The 12,264-nt window shown below is 44.5% G+C and overlaps 1 protein-coding gene and 1 pseudogene across 7 annotated transcripts in view; one reads left to right on the top strand and one right to left on the bottom strand.

Moving 5' to 3' along the window:
• ADAMTSL3 (ADAMTS like 3) overlaps positions 1–12,264 on the top strand; it is a 410,509-nt gene that overhangs the window by 28,562 nt on the left and 369,683 nt on the right. The gene's annotated exons all lie outside the window — the stretch shown is intronic.
• On the bottom strand, positions 317–967 carry LOC133234229 (6-phosphogluconolactonase-like; annotated as a pseudogene).

Genomic DNA, 12,264 nt, shown 5'->3' with positions numbered 1-12,264 from the left:
CCTTGGTTCAGCCACTAAATAAGTATTCTGTGTGTACGTCCATCACCACATACTGTTTTGTAGTTCTTTTTGCTCTTTCTTTCTCCCTGTCTTCCTTTTTTCCCCTTTCCCTCCCTCTTTCTTTCTTTATACACACAAATACTCTTTCTAATAACTGAGTCACCCAGAGTCACGGCACATAGCCTGAGCCCCTGGCAGCACTGGTGGCCTCACCCTTTCAGCTTCCACTGGCACAACACTGCTTTTCTAAAATAAAGTCTGTAGTGAGCTGGCAGCGGGTCCCAGCCCCCGAAGGCCTCTGCCTACTCGGGCTGTGCATAGTCTCAGCTGTAGCATCTCTTGGTGCTGGTTACAAAGTGGAATACTTCTTGAGAGGCAAGGTCAGGAGTTGGGATGCTGCCTCTTCCTCTCCCGTGCAAAGCTGGACCAGGGTGGTGGAGACTGGTTTTCCTCCTCATCCTCCCAAATGTGCTTTAGAATAGCTGTCTTGCCTGCTCCACTGGCCACGAAGATGACAGTTCTAGCTGTGTTCAGCAGGGAAGTGTGAGTGTCCCGTGCTGCTGAGGTGGCTGGGGGAATCGCCAATGGGGGTGATTCCTGATCATGCAAGAGACTGGGGTCTGGGAAGGGTGAGCAGAGGGCTGCCATTGGGATCTACACCCAGAATCAACAGATTGAAAACTGGAATGGAATCCCTTAGGAAGGCCAGTCTCAGCTTCTTGGCGCAGTTCTCAGCCGCCGCCTCCACAGGCAGCTTGGGGTCAGTGGTGACCACTTGGCTGGTGGGGCTGGGCGGCATGGCGAGCAGGTGGGTCCTGTAGAGGCCATCTGGGTTTTCAGATTGCTGGAGGGGAAGGGCACGAGGTGCTCGTTGGGGAAGCCCAGTGTCCAGTGAGGAGGTTGGTGCACCTGGTGGGCGGGGCAGCAGTGGCCCATGGCTCACAGCCCCCACATCCAGATGAGGATGCCAGCAACAGGCCAAGTGCAAAGCTGCCCACTGTACCACTGGTTGTGTCAGCAACCGGCCCGGCCCAGCTCCTGCGGGCTCCGGAAGATGGAGTGGAGGCCACCAGTATGCCTGCCTTATGCAGCCTTTCTTTAGTCTCTTGTCTTTCCCACCAGTCTGGGGGGGACAGCTCTAGCACTGTATCATCATATACTTTCTGGGCAGACGCCAACAAAGGAAGGAAGCTTGCCTTGCCTGAGAGGCAATTGGGAATAGCTAAGACTGTGGCAAAGTTGATGGTACCTTCTCCATCTCTTAAGGGCAGCCTCTACTCAACTCCAGCCTTCATTGCCAAATGAGAGTGCAAACTCAGGATTGCTGGATCACATTGTTGCTCAAGATAGCTGGTTATCCAGACCTCCTATGCGATCTCCCAGTTTTTAAAGGGTTGAAAGCCAGACAAGTATATTTGTAGACTGGATTCAGCCAAGCAGTTTGTTGATGATTTAGGCGCTAACTCGTGTCCGACTCTTTGCGACTCCATGGACTGTAGCCCGTCAGGCTCCTTTGTTCATGGGATTTCTCAGGCAAGAATACTGGAGTGGGTTGTCATTCCCTTCTCCAGGGGATCGTCCCAGCCCAGGCATCGAACCCGAGTCTCCTGCATTGCAGGCAGTCTGCTGCATTGCATGTGGATTGTATGTGGATTCTTTACTGATTGAGCCACCAGGGAAGATGCAGAGCAAGATTTCCTGGCTGTCCAGTGGTTGGGACTTCGCCTTCCAATGCAGGGGGTGTGGGTCTGATCTCTGGTAGGGGAGCTAGGATCCCACATGCCCTGTGACTGAAAGACCGAAACATAAAACAGAAGCAGTTTTGTAACAAATTCAATGATGACTTTAAAAATGGTCCACGTCAATAAAACCTTTAAAAAGTAATGAAGTGCAGAGCACATCTAAGTATTTTGTCCTGAGAACTGCTGCGAACCCATACTGCATCCTGTGTGAATTAGAACATGCTGGTCCATTCAGTATCTAGTGTGAATTAGAACAAGGCAGCCCCTCCCTGATCATGTAACTTGTCATCACATGGCTTAGTGGCCTCTGTACTCGCAGGGTCTGGCAAAGGACCTGATGCTTAATAAGGCTCTAACATCTCTTAGATGTATTTGTGCACGTAAATAAAGAGATACACCCTGAGAGAGATTAATCAGACCTCTCTGCTTCGCATTTTACTCTTGGATTTAGTGTTTCTAAGGCCCCTTTCAGCTCCAGTGTCCCATGATTTCTGTGACTCATACAGAACTGGTTAGTGAGGTACAGCTTCTCCCCCATTATTCACTTTATTGATGCTACCCCATCCACATTTTAATAGATTGCTTTTATTAGAACAGATGTAAATCTTATCAGGGTAATCTTAGGATTTCTGTGGTCAGCGAGGTGTAGGGTTGGGGCATGGTGGGTGGAGACTTTCTTTTCCATCTCATCAGATCTGAAACAGAGATTTGTTCCTGGTCAAATGGGGCTGAGGCTTCATGGCACAGGGTTTCGTTTTGTTTTCTTCCACCCTATAAAATTAAAATGAGCTTTGAGGCAGTCTGTTGACCTTTGGCCAAAGGCAGTGTCTTCCCAGCTTGAATCACTCACTGAACTCTTTTGGATTTTTCCATATCTGTGTGGCTTGGCAGTGTTGATTCCATGTATGGGGCAGTGTGTGCACACGAGTGTAAATGGAGATTTCAGGCTAGTTGTCTTTATCATTTGCAGCATCGGCTGTTGGAATCCCAGCTGCACCACTTCAAGGCCTGTTATACAAACATCTCTGCATCTCAGTGTCCACATTTGTAGAGAGGGGGTGCCTACCTCACAGACTTTTCTAGAGGAGTTAATCCATTGTGAACGGAAAAAAAATTTGTCTGGCATGACTTCCCAGGTGGCTCAAAGGTAAAGAATCCGCCTGCCAATATAGGAGATGTGGGTCTGATCCCTGGGTCAGGAAGATCCCCTGGAGAAGGAGATGGCAACCCACTCCAGTATTCTTGCCTGGAGAATCCCATGGACAGAGAAGCCTGGCGGACTACAGTCCATGGGGTCACAAAGAGTCAGACATGACTGACTGAGTGACTAAACAACAACATGTAGTAAATACCCTTGATATATTAACCTTTTAAAACAAATGTTGTTGTCGTTCAGTCGCTGAGTCATGTCTGACTCTGTGACCCCATGGAGTGCAGCATGCTAGGCTTCCCTGTCCTTCACTGTCTCCCAGAGTTTGCTCAAACTTGTGTCCATTGAGTTGGTGATGCCATCCAACCATCTTATCCTCTGTCGTCCCCTTCTCCTCCTGCCCTCAATCTTTCCCAGCATCAGGGTCTTTTCCGATGAGTTGGCTCTTCGCCTCAAGTGACCAAAGTATTGGAGCTTCAGCTTCAGCTTCCAGTGGATATTCAGGGTTGATTTCCTTTAGGATCGACTGATTTGATGTCCTTCAAACAAGCGAAGTGCCTGTAATTTCTGTTGGGGAACTGTAGGGGGCACCCAAGAGGCATCAGCTGAGAAGGGAGAATGCTGCAGAGGCATGGAGGTGGGACTTGACCTTCTCAGGGAAGGTTCCTGCAGCTGTGGGTGGTCCCATCACAGGGCCTGGGTGAATGTTACAGTGAAGGCTAGATCAGTTTCTGCTCCTGTGGGAGGGTTGGATACTTGGTTATCTCTGTAGTATCAGCCTGGATTTGTTTCAAAGCTGCCTCTCCTCTGAGGATTTGGTTGTTTGGGAGACCCTTGGAGTCTTCTTTTAAAAATAAAAAAAAAATTTTGGGGGGGCCACACCACATGGTATGTAAGATCTTAGTTCCTTGACCAGGGATTGGACCCATGCTGCCTGCATTGGAAGCACAGAGTCTTAATTAATCACTGGACAGCCAGGAAAGTCCCCTTGGGGCCGTCTTTAGTCTCTCTCAGACAGTAAAAGCGTCTGCCTACAATGCGGGATACCTGGGTTCGATCCCTGGGTTGGGAAGATCCCCTGGAGGAAGAAATGGCAACCCACTCCAGTACTCTTGCATGGACAATCTCATGGAGGGAGGAGCCTGGTAGGCTACAGTCCATGGGGTTGCAAAGAGTCAGCAGACACGACTGAGCGACTTCACTTTCACTCTTCCTTATAAGTGCTGCCACCACCATGCTGAAACTGAAGCTCCAGTACTTTGGCCACTTGATATGAACTGCTGACTCACTGGAAAACACCCCGATGCTGGGAAAGACTGAGGGTGGGAGGAGAAGGGTAGAACAGAGGATGAGATGGTTGGATGGCATCACAGACTCAACAGACATGAATCTGAGCAAATTCCAGGAGATAGTGAAGAACAGGGAAGCCTGGCGTGCTGCAGCTTATGGGGTAGCAAAGAGTCAGACACGACTGAGCGACTGAACTGAACTGAATGAATCATTCTGGGTTTTTTTTTTTTTTTTGGCTGCATTGGGTCTTCTTTGCTGCACGTGGGCTTTGCTGCAGTTGGCTGATGGAGAGTTAACAGCCCTGTGAGGCTGAGATGCAAGGAGGAAGGGATGTGCCAATTCACTTAATAAAAACTAGATTATCTTTATTGAATCAGCTAAAACTGAAGCCTTTATAATCACTGACCACAATAATCGTGATAGATTGCAGAGCAAGCCATGAGGTCCGCAGCCTTGTGTTTTCCTAACTCGCTCTTGACCATTTCTGGAGGAGCTCGCTGTTCCCTTCAGTCAGGCAGCTGGAGAGGCCTCCCCTCTTCCTGTCATGCCCTGGCCCTGGATGCTTCCTGTTGCTCTGGGCCTTCTCCTCAGGGACCCAGATCTTCCCTGAGAAGACAGCTGCTGCTGTTCCAACCCGCTTTCAGCCTTCTTCATTGAGAAGTCTCAGCTCAGGCAGTTATAAACACAAAGCCAGTCATGGGCTTCAGCTATGCTTGGCCAAATCCAATCTGTTTCCATGCCTCTGTGCACTCTTGGGTAAATTCACTTGCATTTATTTTTTTTTAATTTTTATTTATTTATTTTTTAGTTTTTTGGCTGTGCTGGGTCTCTGTTGCTGTACACAGGCTATTCTCTAGTTGTGGTGTGCGGGCTTCTCATTGCAATGGCTTCTCTTGTGGAGCACAGGCTTTAGGGTCCATGGGCTTCAGTTGTTGCTGCTCCCAGGCTCTAGAGAATAGACTCAGTAGTTGTGGCACACGGATTTAGTTGCTCTACAGCATGTGGGATCTTCCTGGACTGGGGATTGAACTTGTGTCCCCTGCATTGGCAGGGGGATTCTCAACCACTGGATCACCAGAGAAACCCTGCATTTATTAAAAGTCCAGTCCAATTTAAAATTTCAATTCCCCACGTTATTTAAATCTCATCTCCCTTCTGTCTAGTCTAGCCTTAACACAGGGCTCTAGGTAACTGAAGTGGGGTTGTACTGGGATCCATTCTCCTCTCACCTCAACCAGTGGTGAGGACTGGTTTGGAGATCTTTCTTCCTTTTAGTTATTCTGGGTCCAACTTTCCTGAAGTTGGAAGCAAGGAGAGGGGATGGGGAGAAGGGCAAACAGCTCTTAACTTGATGCCACTGTGTGGTCCTTGTCATCATCTGTCCGGCTCTCATTGACTCTCTGCCCCTTCTGGGTGGCACATGTGAGTTCTTCAGAGGGTTCTGCAGCGCCTGCCTTTTCTGAAGCAGGAGGCCCAGCTCTGGCTTGTCTCATACTGCTGGGATCCTCTTCCAGGCAGCCCAGTTGAGTGGATGCTGGCAGAATGGTTTGAATCCAGATCCTTTGGTGTTGACCACTTGATCCATGGGCTTCCCTGGTGGTTCAGTGGTAAAGTATCTGCCTGCCAATGCAGGAGACACAGGAGACTCAGGTTTGGGAAGATCCTCCGAAGAATGAAATGGGAACCCATTCCAGTATTCTTGCCTGGAGAATTCCATGACAGATATGCCTGGGGGGCTACAGTGTTCGCATCCGTTCTGTGCAGATGCTGGGGGTAGGGGCTGCTCCAGCGCTGCCTCCTCCCTGTCTGGCGAGCTCCCTTCAGTTCTCCAGTCTGTCTCTGCCAGGACAGATCAGTGGATCCAGTCTAAGCTGATGCCCACCTGGGGAGTGGATTGACAGTCCCTCCTTGCAGGGATCCCCGATCTCTATGAGTGATTCTTTTTTTTTCTTCAGTGCATCTCAGTTCTCCGTCTTAGAGGGGAAGGAGTAGGGTGGTGGCTGGTGTCCTTCTTAAGGAACTCTAAGGGTGAGATCCACCTTATGTTGGTAGGTCTCTTTATTTTTTCTTATACTTTTTTTAAAAGATTTTTTTTTGATGTGGACCATTTTTTAAAAAGTCTTTATTGAATTTGTTATAATATTGCTTCTGTTTTATGTTTTGGTTTTTTGGCCACAAGGCATGTGGGCCCTTAGCTTCCTGATGAGGGATTGACCCTGCGCCCCCTGCAGTGGAAGGCAAATCTTAACCACTGGACCCCCAGGGAAAGCCTGGTAGTTCCCTGTAGAATGTGGATACTTAGATCCTCTTTGTCATCTGCTCTGCCTCCTAAGTTCCAGTGTTTCGGCATTGAGAAAGGTCCCTGTGACTATTTTGATAGATACCAATTTTAATTGATAGAACCGATTTTAATTGGTTCTAGTCCTAGGGCTGGGGCTTCCCAGGTGCTGCAGTGGCAAAGAATCTGCCTGCCAATGCAAGAGACACAGGTTCGATCCCTGGGTCGTCGGGAAGATACCCTGGAGGAGAGCATGGCAACCCACTCCAGTATTCTTGCCTGGAGAATTCCGTGGACAGAGGAGCCTTGCAAGCTACAGCCCATGGGGTAACAAAGAGTCAGACACGACTTGGCAACTAAACAATAGCAACAGCAAGTGAACATTTTTGATCACTTATTTGAATGCATGGATTTCTGATTCTTTGCAACCATATGGACTATAGCCCACCAGGCTCCTCTGTCCGTGGGATTTCCCAGGCAAGAATACTGGAGTGGGTTGCTATTCCCTCCTCCAGGCGATATTCCTGACTCGAGGACTGAACCAGCGTCTCCTGCACTGGCAGGCGGATTCTTTACCATCTGAGTCATCGTTTTGTTTCTGACTCTTTCTAAAAGCTACTTAGTTCCAGAGTTCTGCTGTTTGCCCTGTTCTCTGTCTGTCCACATGCTCTCCCTGGGCAGCCTCAATCACTGCTGGTTTTTCTCTCCAGAGGCTCCTGCCTGGGATTATCATCTGAGGAGCCAGGTCTCATAGTGATTCAGGCTTTCAAAGATAGGCTTTTAATATTCTCTTCAAATAGGATTATATATACATCAAAAAGATAAAAAAGTGTGTATTTTTACATCAACTGTTAAATGTAAACATTGGAAATAAAACACAATTTTGATAACTTCCTTTCCCCTCTCCTCCCTCCCTCCTTTTCTCTCCCTTCCTTCCTTCTTCCTTTCTCTTTCTTCCTCTCTCTCTTGTTCTCTCTCTCTTCCTTCCTTCCTCCTTTACTCCATCCCTCCCTCATTTTTTTTATCTCTCTCCCTTTCTTTCTTCCTCCCTCCCTCCCTTCTTCTCTCTCTTTCTTTCTTCCTTTCTTCTTGGTGACCTCACTAAAATGGAAGAGGCCCAGTATCTCTGAGAGGTTTCCGCCTGCCTCTTCCATGAGCTGCAGATTAATATATCCATGAACTGATGCATGCTTCCACCAGGATATCCCTTGGAGGCCTCAGATAAGATCAAATCAGTCACTCAGTTGTGTCTGACTCTTTGCGACCCCATGAATCACAGCATTCCAGGCCTCCCTGTCCATCACCAACTCCCGGAGTTCACTCAGACTCACGTCCATCGAGTCAGTGATGCCATCCAGCTATCTCATCCTCTGTCGTCCCCTTCTCCTCTTGCCCCCAATCCCTCCCAGCATCAGAGTCTTTTCCAATGAGTCAACTCTTCGCATGAGGTGACCAAAGTACTGGAGTTTCAGCTTTAGCATCATTCCTTCCAAAGAAATCCCAGGATTGATCTCCTTTAGGATGGACTGGTTGGATCTCCTTGCAGTCCAAGGGACTCTCAAGAGTCTTCTCCAACTCCACAGTTCAAAAGCATCAATTCTTTGGTGCTCAGTCTTCTTCATAGTCCAACTCTCACATCCATACATGACCACAGGAAAAACCATAGCCTTGACTAGGTGAAAATACTTCCTAAACAGAAGTCTTCCCCACCCACCCAGCTCTGTCTCAGTGCCCAGATTCTCCGTGTTCTGCTCATTTGACCCAGACTCCCAGGATCTCTCTGGAGACCTTCTTCTCTGTTGCCCCTGACCCATACCCCTCAACTTCCCTTTTTCCATCTCAGAAATGGTTCTTCATTCGGTTTTGTCCTCTTGGTTTCCACTGACACTAAATTTGAAGAGTAAGATATTTGACAGCATGGAGTATGAAGTAGGATGTTAGTCTGTGGTTAACTGGAGAGGACCTTGCCGAGCATGCTAAATAAATAAATGATAAAGAGGGCTTGGCTCAATGGGCAGTACCGAAGCCTTGGGTGTTGATCAGGAGGTGATGGGAAAGACGCTATTAAGACTCTGTTGGAGGGACTTCCCTGCTGGTTCAGTGGCTAAGACTCCACACTCCCAATGCAGGGGGTCCGGATTCAATCCGTGGTTGGGGAACTGGACCTCGCATACCACGACAAAGAGTTTGCATGCTGCAACTAAATATCCCAGATCCCATGTGCTGCAACTAAGACCTGGCACAGCCAAAGAACTAAATAAATAAATATTTTAAAAATTTTAGAATGACTCCATTGGACCACTAGGAGCACATTCAAGTCAGAGATACTTGGGATGTTGCTGGTACCAGTGCAGGTTGGTAATGATGAGAACTTTAACTGTTCACAAGAGTACATGGGGTGGGAGGTGGGACTTAAGTGGGGAGAGGGGTGGGGGAGTTAGTCGTTGACCAGAGGGTGTGATTCTGGGCACCATTTTAGAGCCTGAAGGGATAGAATTTGGCTAGTGATTATGTGGGATTGAGAGAGAACAAAGGAAGTATGGAAGATTCCTTTAGGTTTGGAGCTTGCTTTAGGAACACAGCGGGGTGAAAATTCACCCCAATCTTCGGAAATTGTCAGTTATGTTTGAAGGAGTCGTTTTGGGGCAAGCTGTAAATTGCAAAAGGTGAGGCACTGAATAAAGAAAATAGGTAATACTCTTTGAGAAAGGAACAGGATCATTAGAAAGGTTTTAAGGAGCAAAATGAATACTTCAGTCCATATGCATTCCAAAGGGAAGCAGTCAGGAGAAAGGGAGGGATTAAGGATCCAAGAGGAAAAAACCAATTATATGCAACAGTTTCATAACAGGAAAAAAAAAAAAAAAGCAGGCAGTGTTTCCCTTCCACATTGCTAATGGGTCTTAAAGCAGCAAAGCTAACATCTTATGGAAACCACATTTCAAGGTCTATGATTGTGATTGCTCTCAGTTTATTTTTACAAAGATGCTAATTTCCATAAATAGCATGGAAGCATAAAGCAATTTCCTCTCCAAATATTTTATGCAATTACTTTCTGGAATTTGTCAGCACTGAACAGCTCCAGCCAATGTATGCTATAAATTATTGTGGTCAAATACTCAGAAATGCGTTTGTTCCCTAAGCCTTCATTTATAAATATAATAGCATGTTATGTTGAAAAAAACGATTTTAAAAAGGAAGAATAAGTATTTTATTAATAAAAACTCATTAGTATTAAAGGACTCTGAATTCCCTTCACTCTCTCTTTTGAAATTTCCATTTTTTTCTCCTGATTTAAAAGCACGAAACATACTCATAAAAAAAATGTGGAAAATACAGGAAAGGACAAAGATGAATAAAATCACCTTTCATTCTGATAGCTGTTAGGATTTTGTTGTATATATTTCCAATATTCTTAGTAGTAGCATATATATGTATCTTTTAAAAAGTGATTACACTGTATTTGGATAACTTTGTAAAGATTTAACAATATAAGACATATTTCTATGTATTCGATATTTTTATATTTATTATCACATTATAATAATATTTAATGTCTTCATAATGTTGCATCATTTGGTGTGCTATATTTTATTAATGAATTCTTTACTGCTGAACATTTAACTTCATTAGTTTTTTTGAAGTTGCAAATAATGCTGCTATGAAAATATGTTTGCAGATCCTCTTTGCTCATATTTGTGATTATTTTCTTTGAATACATTTCTAGGAAAATGTGTTTGTTGAAGCAAAATCTTGGGGTCAAAAACCAGGTGCAGTTGTAAGACCTTTGATTTATGCTATCAAATTGCTTTTCATGGGACTTCCCTGGTGGTTCAGTGGCTAAGACTGTAAGCTCCCAGTGCAGGGGTCCATGTTTGATCCCTGGTCGGGGACATAGATCCCAAATGCCACAACTAAATATACTGCGTGTCACAATGAAGACTGGAGACAGCTTGTGTCACAACCAAGACTCAGCACAGCCAAATGAATAAATAATTTTTTTAAATTGCCTTTTAGAAAGCATCTATAAAAATGTCATCTTCGCAGTGATTCAAGGAAATCTTAGTAGTGAGAGATTCTTAAAAATATTTTAGGGCCATTTGTATTACTGCTTTTGTGTAGGGTCTCTGAGGCATTAGAAATAGAATAAAAGATTTTATTTTCATATTTTTGCCCATTTTTCAACTAAGAATTTCTCATTAACCTGTGTGTGCCTTTTATAGATAAAGAATATTAGTCTTTTGTCCCTAATATATTGCAAATGATTTCTCTGTTGTATCATTAATATTTTCATTTTATTTATGTTTTTTTTGATGAACTGACATTTAAAATTTTCAAGTTACCTACTCTAGAAGTCTCTTTCTGTTTTTAAAATATTTATTTATTTATTTGGCTGCATTGAGACAGCTGTGGCACACAGGTTCTTCCTTGCTGCTCATTGCCTCAAGTCATGTGGGGTCTTAGTTCCCCGACCCAAGGATCAAACCTGTGTCCCCTTCATGGCAAGGCCAATTCTTAACCACTGGACTACCAAGGAAGTCCCAGGGGGTTTCTTGAGAATCTCACAACTGTTGAATGTTGAAAATAAAAGGAAGATGTGACTCTAGAGAAAAGGAAAGAGCATCTTTAATAAGAGACAGAGTCGGGCAACAATGCGGTATGGAAGCTGTTGACTAGTCTGGTTCATTCCCCGTCTCACACCTCATGTCCTTCTGCTGTTCTTCAGCAAACAGTCGATCCTAGGACAGAAATAAGTGAATGCAGTGCAATAAGCAACTGGGGACATGCTTTGGGTACAGAATGAGTACTCTCGGAGATGAACTAGAAAACACACACGATTAAAAATAAATGGTAACAAAGGACATCTAACAAACGTATAGTTAATATTTCTCAATAAGAACAGAAAAAATTCAACAACATAATCAAATAAAACTTTTCTTACTTTTTCTTCAGGTCTTTGTAAATCTTGCTGCTGCACTTTTGGGCACTGATTAGAGTTTTACTGAAGAGAACTTGGGGCCAATCTGATTTTTAACCTTTGTTTGTGTCTCACTTTTCTGCCATGATATGTACATGATTTCGTCCTTATCCTGAGGTCCATATTTTCATCTGGACATGATATAGATAATTTTTAACCTTCATAAGCATGTACATGTGTTTCCAGAAAGGTTTTTTTATTTTAGTGTGCTCTTCAAATCTGTAATGTTTTTATTTTTGCCATTTTTTTGCTAAACTCACTTCTTCTTTCATCTTAAAATGTTTACTTGTATTTATTTTTTAAAATCAGAGTATAATTGCTTTACAATGTTGCAATAGAAAAAAAAATTTTTTTAACTCTTGTATTACTTCTTGAACTTTTTAAAAGCAAGATCAGATTCTTTATAATTTCTTTGGAGTAATTTATCTAGTGATACATGTTCGTTGATTGCATTTTTCTTATATTTGTTTCTATTTTTAAAACTTTGTATGCATCAGTCTTGTGAGGGTTCTGTTCCAACAGGGATTCTCTTTTAATGAGGCTCTGCCCTACATGTCTGCCATCTTTCTCATCAGACTAGCAGGCTAAGAAGAGCATGTTCTTTTCCTGGTGATGAAAGAGACACATGAAACCAAGTCCAAGAGTACAAGGGTTTTCCTTATGCATTCTACTTACGTCATTTCTGTAAAATCCCACTGGCCAAAGCAACTCATGTAGAAGACTGTCAGAGTGAAGGACAGAGCAGGTTATATGGCCAAGCCCAAAATTATTGGAGTGGGCTAGATAAAGAAGATTGGTATATGTATATATATACAATGGAATACAA

This window comes from Bos javanicus, chromosome 21 (assembly GCF_032452875.1).
Source record: "Bos javanicus breed banteng chromosome 21, ARS-OSU_banteng_1.0, whole genome shotgun sequence".
Taxonomy (NCBI): Eukaryota; Metazoa; Chordata; class Mammalia; order Artiodactyla; family Bovidae; genus Bos; species Bos javanicus.
This window is presented reverse-complemented; position numbering and strand designations above follow the sequence as displayed.